Genomic DNA, 12,032 nt, shown 5'->3' with positions numbered 1-12,032 from the left:
AAGAAAAAAAAAAACGCTCAAACTGCCTCACAAAGAGACAACTTTTCCTTCTGCAGGATGGTGAGAAACTCAAGGAACACACAACAAGAACTTAAAGATCTGTTTAACATCCAACTTGAAGATTATAAATTCAATTGGGAGTAAAAATCTTGTAGCACTTTACAGCTTGGTAATAATACAGTAATTGTGTGGTCATGTGATAGTAATAAAAAAAAACCCACATCAAGTAATTACCTTGTAATAACTTGTGATCATTGGGAGATTACCATGTAGTTACCAAAGTGCAACAACCAAGTTATAATTATATTGTTACATTTTATTTCATGGGAATAACACAATAAACCACACATCTTCCATGAAAACCATAATATGGAAACGTTGTCAGTAGTTTTTATGTAATAATTATGACTCAGTTACAAAGCTGTTTGCTTATTATGGGATGTCTGTAAGTACATTTAATCTTTTTGTTATTTACCTTTTATATTCATTTCCAGATACTACATAATTGGGACAATATTACCATACTATTAATATTTTTATTTTTAGGGGGATTAAACTATACGTCTGTTTTTTAGGACTGTCATGATGTGATGTTTAGTGTTCTCTTTAGTTCCTCGTTTTTTCATTTTTCCTGTTTAGTTCCCTAATGTCTGGTTTCCTATTTTGCTTTCCTGTTCATTAGATTCACCTGGTCTCATTTTGTTCATTCACTTCACCTGTGTCTCATTTTGTTCATGTGTATTTAGACACCTTGGTTTCTGTTCCCAGTGCTGGTCCATTGCTCGTGCTTGTGCTTTTGTTGGCTTCATATGTTTGCGTTTGAGTATTTTGGACATTAAAATTCATCTTCATTCTGCATTCCTGGCTTCCGTCCTGCATTTCGGTCCACACCACCACCCCAGCGTGACAAGGACCGTGGAAGCTGAATGGTATTTCGGTCTTATATTTATGGAGAATTCTAAAAATTGCAGGAAACTTACCTCACCACTTTGCTATTATGGAAACGGCCTCGGACTGTTGCTCGTATGAATTTTTACCAGTTTACTCGCTCTTTGTCTGGGTACTTGTCCAGACAAGTGTTCTTTCTGATGACCTTGACAAGGTCATCACCGGGTGATGTTCTGCTCAACACTCTGAGGTGACGTGTTAGAGGCCTACGTCTGTGCATCATCGACCCACACAGGGGTGAATGACTGTCTGACCTGTGCCATGCCCATCTCTGTGGATCCATTGTGTGAGAGATCCATCTCAAGTGAACCTGCACAAGAGGTTCAGCTTGATTGGTTTGCCAGTGTGTTGAACCTTATTAAAGTCAATGTCACCATCCCAGAAAAATGAAATCCCCTCAGGAAGTATATGATACACAGCTGTAGATAGAGTCGCAGCTGAATCAAAGTATTTCTGAACAAACAAAAATAATAACTAGAAAAAGCACTGAGAGAGCTGAGACCTCTCCCAAGTAGCTCATTTCCACCCATTTTGTGATTTCCACTTTATATTGCAGTTCAACATTAATTTTTTTATGTACTGTAAACACTGAGATGTACTCATAATGAATCCACAGTGTCTTTGTTATATTGTGGTGTTTGTTGCATGTATATCTTCTCCTGATGAAAAATCCCCTATTTTTTCCTGTAGTGGACCACAGTATCCAGGATTTTACTGGGATCCAGATCTACCTTTGACGTCTTCTAAAACATTTTTGAGAACTTCTCCTATATTTTTGGGCCAAGCACCCAATGAAAATTGCCCTATTTCACAATGATAAAGAATTCTTCAAGAAAAGAAAAGAAAAAAAAAAAGGTGATTCAGATCACTCCCAGTATTTAATGGAATCTAAGTTAGCCAATAAAGACTCAACCCATGAAAATATGATCAGATTAGTGAATTTTATTTAATAGGATTTCTTTATTTGTCCCTTAAACAAAAAATAAAATAAAAATGTACCATAATTTCATGACGATATTTAATTAATTTATTAATTACCATGTGACATGTCAAAATGTTCATAGTGTAATTATCAAATTTCTTTTATGTCCATTAAAGGGCAAAAAACAAAAAAATCACATTATATTCTGTACGATTTTAAGCAGTTTTTACTTTAAAGTGATGCTAAATGTCTGATGTATGTAAACTGTATGAATTGTATATGTCACGCTGTGGTTTTATGGGTTAGACCGAGGCCCATTCGCAGAAAAGAATCATAAAAATCTGTCCAGTAGTTTTTGTGTGAAGTTTCTAACAAACAAAACTAAAAACAATGGCAAAAACACAACCTCTTTGATGGGGATAGTAACATTTTCTTTGAGCAGCTAAGCAGAGCATGTAAACTTAAAATTCTCAATATTTTTTGGACAGCCCTCCTTTCATTTACATGCTCTCACATGGGCGTTTCAGGGAACTGCTCAGTATATACTCCATCAGGCTGGTCAAAGTGTTACAAACAAAACCCAGAGACGGCACTAACTCTGATAGATTTACACTTTTACGAGTGCAAGAACTGTATCGCAAGACAGGTAGGTTGGTATCTCTGTTCATCCTAATAGCTCAAAAACATTCTGAGCAAATAATAAGTTTGGAATTAGAATACACTGCATTCCTCTAATGAAGATGTACCACAGTGAGAATACTCATGAATATTTTAACTTCCAAATGATTCTGGCAATACATTTGTTGTATTTGTGCTGGGAGACACCATATGGCACAGCGTCGTAATGAGAGGAAACCGTTGTTTATTCAAGACCCCATCTCTTTCATTGCAAATTGCCGGCACCACTGGTATCAGAGCTTTATCTCCACACCATCATGTTGAATTATCCATTTGAGTTTAGGTGAAATAGTGTGATAGAGACATTGCCTGTGAAATGCCTTAGTGACTTGCTCTTTCTCTCGCTGTCTTTGACCCTGATAACGACAGCAATAGAGGCTTTTCATGAATATAAATATAAATCTGGATGAAAGGCAATTTTCCCCAGTGCCCATAAAATAACACTCTTGAACATTTAGTATTTGTCAAAAAGGTATTGTGCTTTTGCAGTTTGACTTTACTTTGTGCAGAGCAGGGCCAGCAAACTCCTACATCTGTGTAAATCACTCATTTCTCTAGAATCAAGTCATGTGTGAATGATGTATATTTTAAAGCATGCATATAATTAGAGCACATGTAAGACTGAGTACGACACTGTAGTTAGATGATATGAATTTTGAAATGGGAATGATTGTGTCAGCATCTTAGGTTCATCAGACAAAATATGCAGCTAGTGGATGTAAATTACGAGCAAATCTGAATCTTTTATCGTAGGATTGAAGATATAGTTATACAAATTTTCCAGGCATTGTAATGGTTAGCTATTAGCCATGCTGGTGTAAGATGATTTTGCTTTCTAGTGAAAGCCTCAAAAGGCATCTGCAACATTGCTAATGCTAACTCATCATGTGAAGCTATTTTAACCAAGGTTAATACTTAATACATAATGCTTAGTTTCAGCAGATCATAATTCAGATTTATGTCCACTTTAAATTCTCTGTTTCCACAAAGCTAAAGAACGATCATTATTAACAACAAAACCAAAAGCATCCACAGCTCAGATTGTTACACATTTTAACTAACTGCCTTAAAAGACATCAAGTCTTCATGCATAAGAAGGTAAATAACCATACAGAGGCCCATTTACCAACCTCAGAGCAGAAAGTTTGCTACGAAAATAAGTAATCTGCTGTCAGGATTTCAGTATAAATAGTTTCCATCCTCTTTCATGCATATTAAATCTTTTGCAAAATGATACATAAAACACTACTTTTGAGTACTTTTTAAAATGTTCTTTAAAGTCAAATGCAAAATGTTGCTGTTTTTTTCTTTTCTTCTTTTTTTTTTTTTTTTATAAACCCTGTGTATTCTCTCACATCTCAAAGCTGTTATTTTCTGTAATATAAGAAGGCTAACTACAACCAGCTCAAACGAGGGAACCCAAACCAGACAAACCTTTGAGATGAAATGTTAGCTGCATGAATGTCTCAGTAAAGCTTCTTTAGAAACTGTTAGATGTTTTCCAGTCTTCAAAGCCTCCAATTCTTTTGAACGTCCCTCATATCTTGTTGAGTCCACACAGGGAAGGAAAAAAAAAAAAAAAAAGTTCTTTATGAAACAGAGACTGCTTTGCATTATTGTCATTGATGAAAAGCCCCTAAAAGCAGGCTGCAGTGCAAAGTGGTGTGCCTGCAGGAAGCAAGTTAAATTTACCTTGAGGAGATGCTCGATATCCAGATACATGTGGAACTGCACAGCTGTTGCTTCCTCTGCATGCATGTGACTCGTGCAAGCTCATGACAAATCCCTTAGCCTTGTAGCCAGTCCTTACTCTGAAAAACTGAGTTGTTTTTTTTTTTAACTTATTTTTTAAAGAACACAGTTACAAAACACTACAAAAACCTCATTTATTTTGTCTTTCTTGTCATTTCACAGATTCTTCTAACTTTTTTTCTACCTGAGAAGATATTGTCTTATTTAGTTATTTATTTATTTATGTACTTATTTCTTCCCTGCAGCAATGTTGTTTGATGTTGGCCCAGTTCCATTCAGCTCCAAAGAGATGAAGTTCACCAGCACATGATTTGTTATTCTCTATCAACCTCCATTCATTCAATCCCATCCATCAACTTGGGAGCTTGCCAATTCATGCAACAGTAATGATTGTTGTAAAGTCCACGAAAATGCAATAATGCACAAATCAAGACTGTTTAGCGGCATTATTTACCATTAATGGACTTGACCATGATGGGTGAAGTGGTTTGGACAGACTGCTCTGTACACCCATGCCAGCTGACTTCCGAAGAGTATTTTTAGACATGTCCATTGCAGCAGCCTGGCTGGCTTGGCATAGTCACTGCGATGACTTCATCTTCATGTTAAGTTTGATGTGTTTCACTGAAAGAGGTTGACACCAATTTTGCTTTACAGTTGCAGAGAGAACTTAATTACACCCAAATCTAAATGTAACCACATCTTTTCCAAAGCTCTTTTTGACTTCCTTAATAGACCATGAAAAATCCTTGGTGATGGGAAGTCAGGCTTGTCTCCTCTGTAAGAAGAAGTTATGTTGACTGCCCACAGCGAAGGTGCTAGAAGGTGTCTGGCTGCCTGGAGGAAAGTTTATGGTCTGTGAAGGCCAATCTGAGCAACCCGCAAATGGGAAGCTGCTGTGGAAGCTTTGTCTCACCATTACTTTCTCATAAAAAACTCATCAGCAAAGTAAAAAAAAAAAAAAAAAAAAAAAAAATTTAAAAAGAACAATATTCTTGTCAAAATGTTGCAGGCTATTTGATGTCTTGTGTTTTGAGTTTGTGTCTGCAAACGGTTCATTAATATTAAACAAGGAAGTGGCAGTTGGAGAGACTTGGCACACACTCTTGGCACATCAAGTGGAATCACTACTGAAGGCCCGGTGCTTTGTTTAGCCCAAAATGTAGTTGTTAAATGAATAAACAGCTGCTTCCCACATCTAACACCCAGTTGCTGCTTGGCTTTGTCAGATAATATTTTTGGACGTCAAAACTCCAAAATTTAATTTATATTTTCCGGAGGGCTAAATGTGTTGTATAATACTGGAATATAACTCTTACTGTGGTGGTTTCGATCAATTCCAGCTGTCATATCAGGGTGTCGAATACAGCGAGTGTTATTGTGTATATTTAACAGACTGGAAATTTAAATGAGAATGAAGCAAAGCTAATTTCTTTACTTGTATTCATTTATTCCTGATTCTTCGAGTATATATTGTGATACAGATCAACCAAGAGTTTATTTCCAGTCCTTTGGATCCAGACATACTTGCCCTTGTTTCTAACATTTAACAGACATCACTAAATATGCATTTGCAAACGAAGCCTTACACTGTAAGCATGAAGTGCATTATTTAAAGATGCTTTGAACTGTTAGAATTTATGGCAGATCATTACTGTTGTGCTAGACTGATTTAAATATCAACACAAGGCAACAAAACGTTGATGTGTGGTTACTGGAGATAACAGTCGACGTCCTCCTTGCATCTTATTTTCTAGATCCTTGCTGCCAATGTTCATAAGTGAGGCCAAATGTAAAGTCATGTCTAATTACAGAACATAATTGCTCAATAAGGCTTTGTTAATGCAAGTGCATGTCTGTTATAAAAGACAGAGAGCACCTGCAGCACAGGATAAATGGGGCTATCACCTTTTTTGTAACTGAATTTATGAGAGTATTCACCACAGTGAACATGAATATATAATTTATGTGCTTTAATTGTTGTTTTAAATTACAAGAACAATTATTTCTGTGTTGATATCCTAAATGAAAGAGATTAGAATTAATATATGTCTAGAAAGGAGCCTGGTAAGCAGATTACTGGAATTCCTCCAACCACTCATTGTTTGTAATAAAAAGCCTGCAGCTTTGACAGAAGATTTGGGAGCTCCACTCTGACATCCAGCTCTTTGCCTTTCTCCTATGCGACTAAAAAGACCGTTAGGAAACATCGCTTGGCACGAAGCAAGCGGCGCAGACTTCGTTGGCGGTTTATGCCATTGCATATGGGAAGTCCTTCAAAGTCAGCCGTGATGCTGCAGGCAGCATTCTAATGAGGTCATCAATAACCTGCAACAGCTGCTCAGAGAGAGGCCTCATCTGTTGAGCTCGAGCCACCAGTGATTCTGTTCTAACAGAACAAACAGCTCCAAAGTAATGAGAGGAATTCTATGGAACATACAGCAGTACTTTACTATAACCCATTAATTGGTGGAACAGCAGTAGATTTTACAGCAGTAAAGGCGAATGAGAATGTGGGTGTGAATTCTGCAGGGACTGTCACTTACTCCACAGTGACAGCAGCAGACTTGATCTGACAATGGAGTCCCTTTCAAAGCCAGTGTGGTTAAGGTTGTTTGCAGAATTTCAACTAAAGAGCCACATAAATGTTCACAAACCTGAAAAGAGATGAGCAAAGGATAATTCGGAACCTGTACTGCGATTTATCGTTGGACCAGAGTAATAGTCTGCTAACCAGCTGGATTCTATTGTCTCGTTGCAAGTTTGGAAAGGTCATGGTGACCTTCAGGTTTTTTTATTTGGTGGCTAAATTTGGATGAATGACTTCTGATCCTCAATTTCCTTCCCTGAAACATGTCGCTGTCAAGCATTTTCCTGTCTCACCATGCAATATAGTAATGGTTTTCATCATCAGTGCATGGTTGACCCCTTCCTCTACCCCTCTGCTCTAACTCACTGAAAACACCATGAGCTCATCTATTTGTGTGACATTTGCGGCGTGGCACCTGAACCTATGCAGTCTTCTTTTGTCTCTGTAGCTTTCTGAGGAACTCAAGCAAAGGCAACAAGATCTCTCACTATGCCGTGGATTTTGCACACAGCTTATTGTTGCCTACATAAAAACAGAGTCAGACCCGAAGCAGGTGCAACTCGCCAGTAACACAATGTCTGCCAACCTATTTAGAAAGCCTTTCCAGGGAATACTGCTCAGGCTTTTATGAATGCCTCAGTCGGACTTCCAGTCAGGGTGCAATCCAGGGCAATTCATGCACCTGCCAAAAAGCTCATGTGCTCGAGTATAAAAACCACAAGTCTAAAGACTTAAAAAATAAACAAAATAAAACAATAGATTTTGAGATTATAACAGGGGATGTATACGCTGGAGTCATAAGGTAAACAGACAACATCAGTAATTATGTAATACAGAAAACTTACAACACACTACGTTAACTTAATGGAGTAAAAATACTGGTTAATGTGTTTTTACAAAAGAAATGTACTTTAGATCTGGGAATTCAGTCCAGATGTGGACATTATTCTTTGCAATAGATGTTCCATGTTTCCTGAATGAAACTTCTAATACATTTACATACATTTGAGATGTTGTCCAAATAGTCATTTTCTGGCTGAAAAGCACTGACTGGGTGACGGGAATTGCTGCTGATCACTTTTGTTTTTTGTTGTTGTCGTTGCAATTATTTGTTTTTAGTTTCCATGAAAATAATGCACCAACAGCAGCCTACTTAGACTACAGAAGGGGCTTACCTCATATTAACAGTGGCTGGGCTTATCACAGCTCAGCCTGACAGCAATAGAGCACAGATAAGCCAGCGTATGCCACAATCTATCGGAAACAACAGTAAAACAAATATCAGGCTTGTGCAAGCGATACTATTGGAAGAAGCTGAGTTCTAGGGCTTTATTCAAGGTATTCATTTTTTACGTCTGACTGTTTTTAGGGAGGGTTCAGGGAAGATGATCAGTCCAACAGATTTCAGTCTATTGTCATCTCATGTGGACAGATTTTGGAACATTTCCACTTCTAAGATTGGTCAGCGTTTTATTGTGAATACTATGATCACCATCAACATTGTGTATCCATAGATCCATACAAACAGATTTCTCTCATTTCTTTCAAATGACATCCAGAAAGACACTGCAAGAACACCTTTACTTTAAGTTCTCGTAATTACGGGGGGGCGCATTTTTTTTGCTTGTGATTGGTTCCCTGAAAGCAAACGTGATGAAACCACGGCTTTGTTTTTCCTGAGAGGTTTAGAGATTTTCAGTTTCAAAAGCCCCGGGAAGGATGTCAGTGCACCTTCTCAAGAAAATTTGACGATTCAATATACCATTTGCAGAGCACTCAGTCTCCTAAAAAAACATATTTTCTATGCTGATGGATAGACAGGCAGTCGTCCAAAAAGCTAACAGCATCAGGGCTCATACTATGTGCTGGTTGAATGCTGATAGATTTTGAGTAATCTTGAACTGAGTTCTGATTCCACTGATTTTTGAACAAACAGTATTAAATGCGAGTGATAGGGGATCAAATAACCTCTGAGACCCCTACATAGGTAATAGGAATGAATGTGGTGCCATTTACCACTAGCAATAGGATGCTCATAAAAACAATATAAAAACCTGCAACAAGAAGGCCGAAATTAAAAATCATTTTAATTAAGATTCATTCCATTGTGGCAGTGGAAAGTTAAAACAGTACCTAAGGGTCTGAAGGAGTTGTGCAGGAGTTGTATACAGATGTTTACTTCATAAGGCAGGGGCTCGTAACTCTGGTCCTTGAGGCCTCGACTCTTCAACACATCTGATAAAAAATAAAAAAGATAGCAGCAGTTTGACTAGTTCTGCACAATGATCCATTGCTTTGAGTCAGTTCTGCTACAGTATGGAAACCTGCAAAGCTTGCAGGACAGTGGTCCTGTTGGACTTGAGTCGAGGAGCCATGCCTTAAGCTTCAGAAGTTTCCTCACACCTAGCTAGTTTCACCAAACCAACTTCAGCTTCAGGCTAGTTTCAGTGGAAATAGTGAAACAGGAATGTTTGTCTGCAGAACAAAACAAAGTTTACCAATCCAGGCTTCAAACTTGTAAGATGACAAACTGCCATGGTTTATTTTAGTGTCATGTTACATGATGGAGGCTAATACCTGCAACGATTAAATTGTGTATTTCAAGACCACTTATACTTTTGAACCATGCACTTTTAACCATAAACATTTTATTTTAGTTCTTTAATTACTATTTCAAAATAGTAAATACTGTAAAGATACTAAAGAAATGTCTGTAGAAGAGAGTGTCTGGGTGTGAGATTTGAAACCAGTAATTGAAGGCTAAGGCTTATTTCAGTGAAAAGAATGGCAGCTGTTGACATGATTATATTACATGCATCAATAACATCACAGCATCAGGAGTGGAAACATTGTCAGTAGCCTGATGGGAGCTGTTCTGCAGTAGATGACTGAAGGAGTATGATTTAGCTACTTTACTTTAGCTATATATATATATATATATATATATATATATATATATATATATATATATATATATATATATATATATATATACATTTTAGCTTAGTTTGTGAAATTGCACAATATTTTTCAGAAGACCAATGTTTTTCTTTTGAGAACCAAGGGATTGCATTGCCTGTCCAGTTTCTAAGTACATCACAGGTGCTTCACACCTGTAGCCAATAAAACACTTTTCACATTGCATAATAACATACTGGATGCATGGCTTAATTAGCCTAAAGTAACTTACCATTTGCTTCCAAGACAAAAGAAAGACAAAAATAGATGCTAAGACAATTTATAAGTATATAAGTATATCCTACACATTGCTTATTGATTAACATTACTATACAACTAATGCAAAGTCACTGTCGTCTTCATCTATTGCAATACAGGGGTTTCATAAACTAACTTTATGTTACTTTCAAGATCAACCTCAGCAAGATTTCTCCTTGAATGGTAAGCCTTCATATGACGTTGGACACCATGAATAAAATTCTGATAAGCCTCTTTTTCTTTGTAGTTCTGCCAAGATGGCTCACATGCAGAGGCAAGTAGGGAGATGGTGGAGGGATTAGGAAGAGGTTATATCTGAGGCTCGGTTGCAGTAGGGCACACTAAGGGTGGTGATACAGGTTCAGCAGATGCTGCTGGAGCATAGCCACACAGACACGATTAGATATGGAGGCCCGCTCTAATTATAAGTAAGGCACCAGCTGACAGCAGCCTTGCCAAAATGCTAATAGGGATTCCAAATTGAGTTGATCAGTTCAGATATATATATATATATATATATATATATATATATATATATATATATATATATATATATATATATATATATATATATATATATATATAGTAAAAATGATGGCTTTCTAAGTAAAGGTTATCCATCTTTTGCTGTTAAATCTTTAAATCTTTCTATGGGAGCTATATAATCAACATCTAAAAAGCAACTGAAAAAAATAGTGCTGTTTCAATTGGTGTCCTAATGCAATGACGTCATGCAGGAGATGATACTCCACAACTAAATGAGACAACTGATGCACCTAAGCTTGCAGAAAGTATGTGTGTATGTGTGTGTGTAACATGTTGTCCGACCTTTCTCTGTCCTCTCTGTAACTTTAGCAGTAGTTAGCATCATAATGCTCTATTTATGGCCCCCGTTAAATAAGGCAATATCTCTGGATCGATTTTGCTGCATCTTGCTCTCAGCTTTGGCACTCTCTTCGAACACACGTTGGATTTGATAACTCAAGCGCTATTGATTTCTCTATAAGAAAAAATAGCCAGCACAAAAGCATAAACAAAAAATATGAGTTGTGTCCACATGCTTATGTTAAATATTGATATTTTAATGTTTTTGTTGAGTCTGTTTGGAGCATTGTTAACTATGATAATTTGATACTGAAACCGTTTGCACAATTAATGACAAAGAACACAAACAAAAAATTTCTATCAACATAAAACGTTGTGTCTCACAAGCGTATCTGTTCACGGTGTGACCCTGAAATAGTGTCAGTTCTCCAGCCACAAGATTGTCTTGTATGCTTTACATGTCCCTGACAAGGACAGGAGGGGAAATATGATTTTGGAGGAATGCAGCCTATAAAACGGTGAGATGATGTACTGGAAGATTGGAGCCCAGACACAAATTATGCAGTATGCAAGAAATACGGAAAGGTAATAGTAAGGCAGTGTTTGGAAAGGTCTTGTGGGATGGAGTGGGGGGAAAAGAATTTAAGGGGAAAATGAAAAAAAAATAAGAGGGACCATAACATCCAAATGGCAGATTGCCATCTAGCTTCCTGAGTTTGGGAGAAAGTGACAGAGACTAATGGATTTTTGTGCCTGGTGTGATTAAGAGGCTGTACTAAACCTGAGATAATGTGCTGATATCTGCTGGGAGCCGCTTGACGCTAGCTGATCATAATCAGTGGACCCAAGACAGTCAGGAAGCTGCTCACCTTTCTGCCGCACTCATGTCTGGACTGGTTATGTCTGAAGAAAGACACTCATCTTCTCTCCAATCTCTTACTATTAAGATAATTCTGTGCTGATTTAGTTTAAAGGATTTAGCAAAGACCTGGCATATGTTTCTTACTGAGCAAAACAGAAAGCAGGGGTGTAAAAAAAAAAAAAAAAGGACCAGTTTTTGTTGATCAGCGAAAGCCATTTTGACACTTTGTGCGAACTTCC

The sequence above is a fragment of the Telmatherina bonti genome (genome assembly GCF_933228915.1).
Source record: "Telmatherina bonti genome assembly, chromosome: 5".
Lineage (NCBI taxonomy): Eukaryota > Metazoa > Chordata > Actinopteri > Atheriniformes > Telmatherinidae > Telmatherina > Telmatherina bonti.
The sequence above is the reverse complement of the archived record's forward strand: the minus strand, read 5'-3'. Positions refer to the sequence as shown.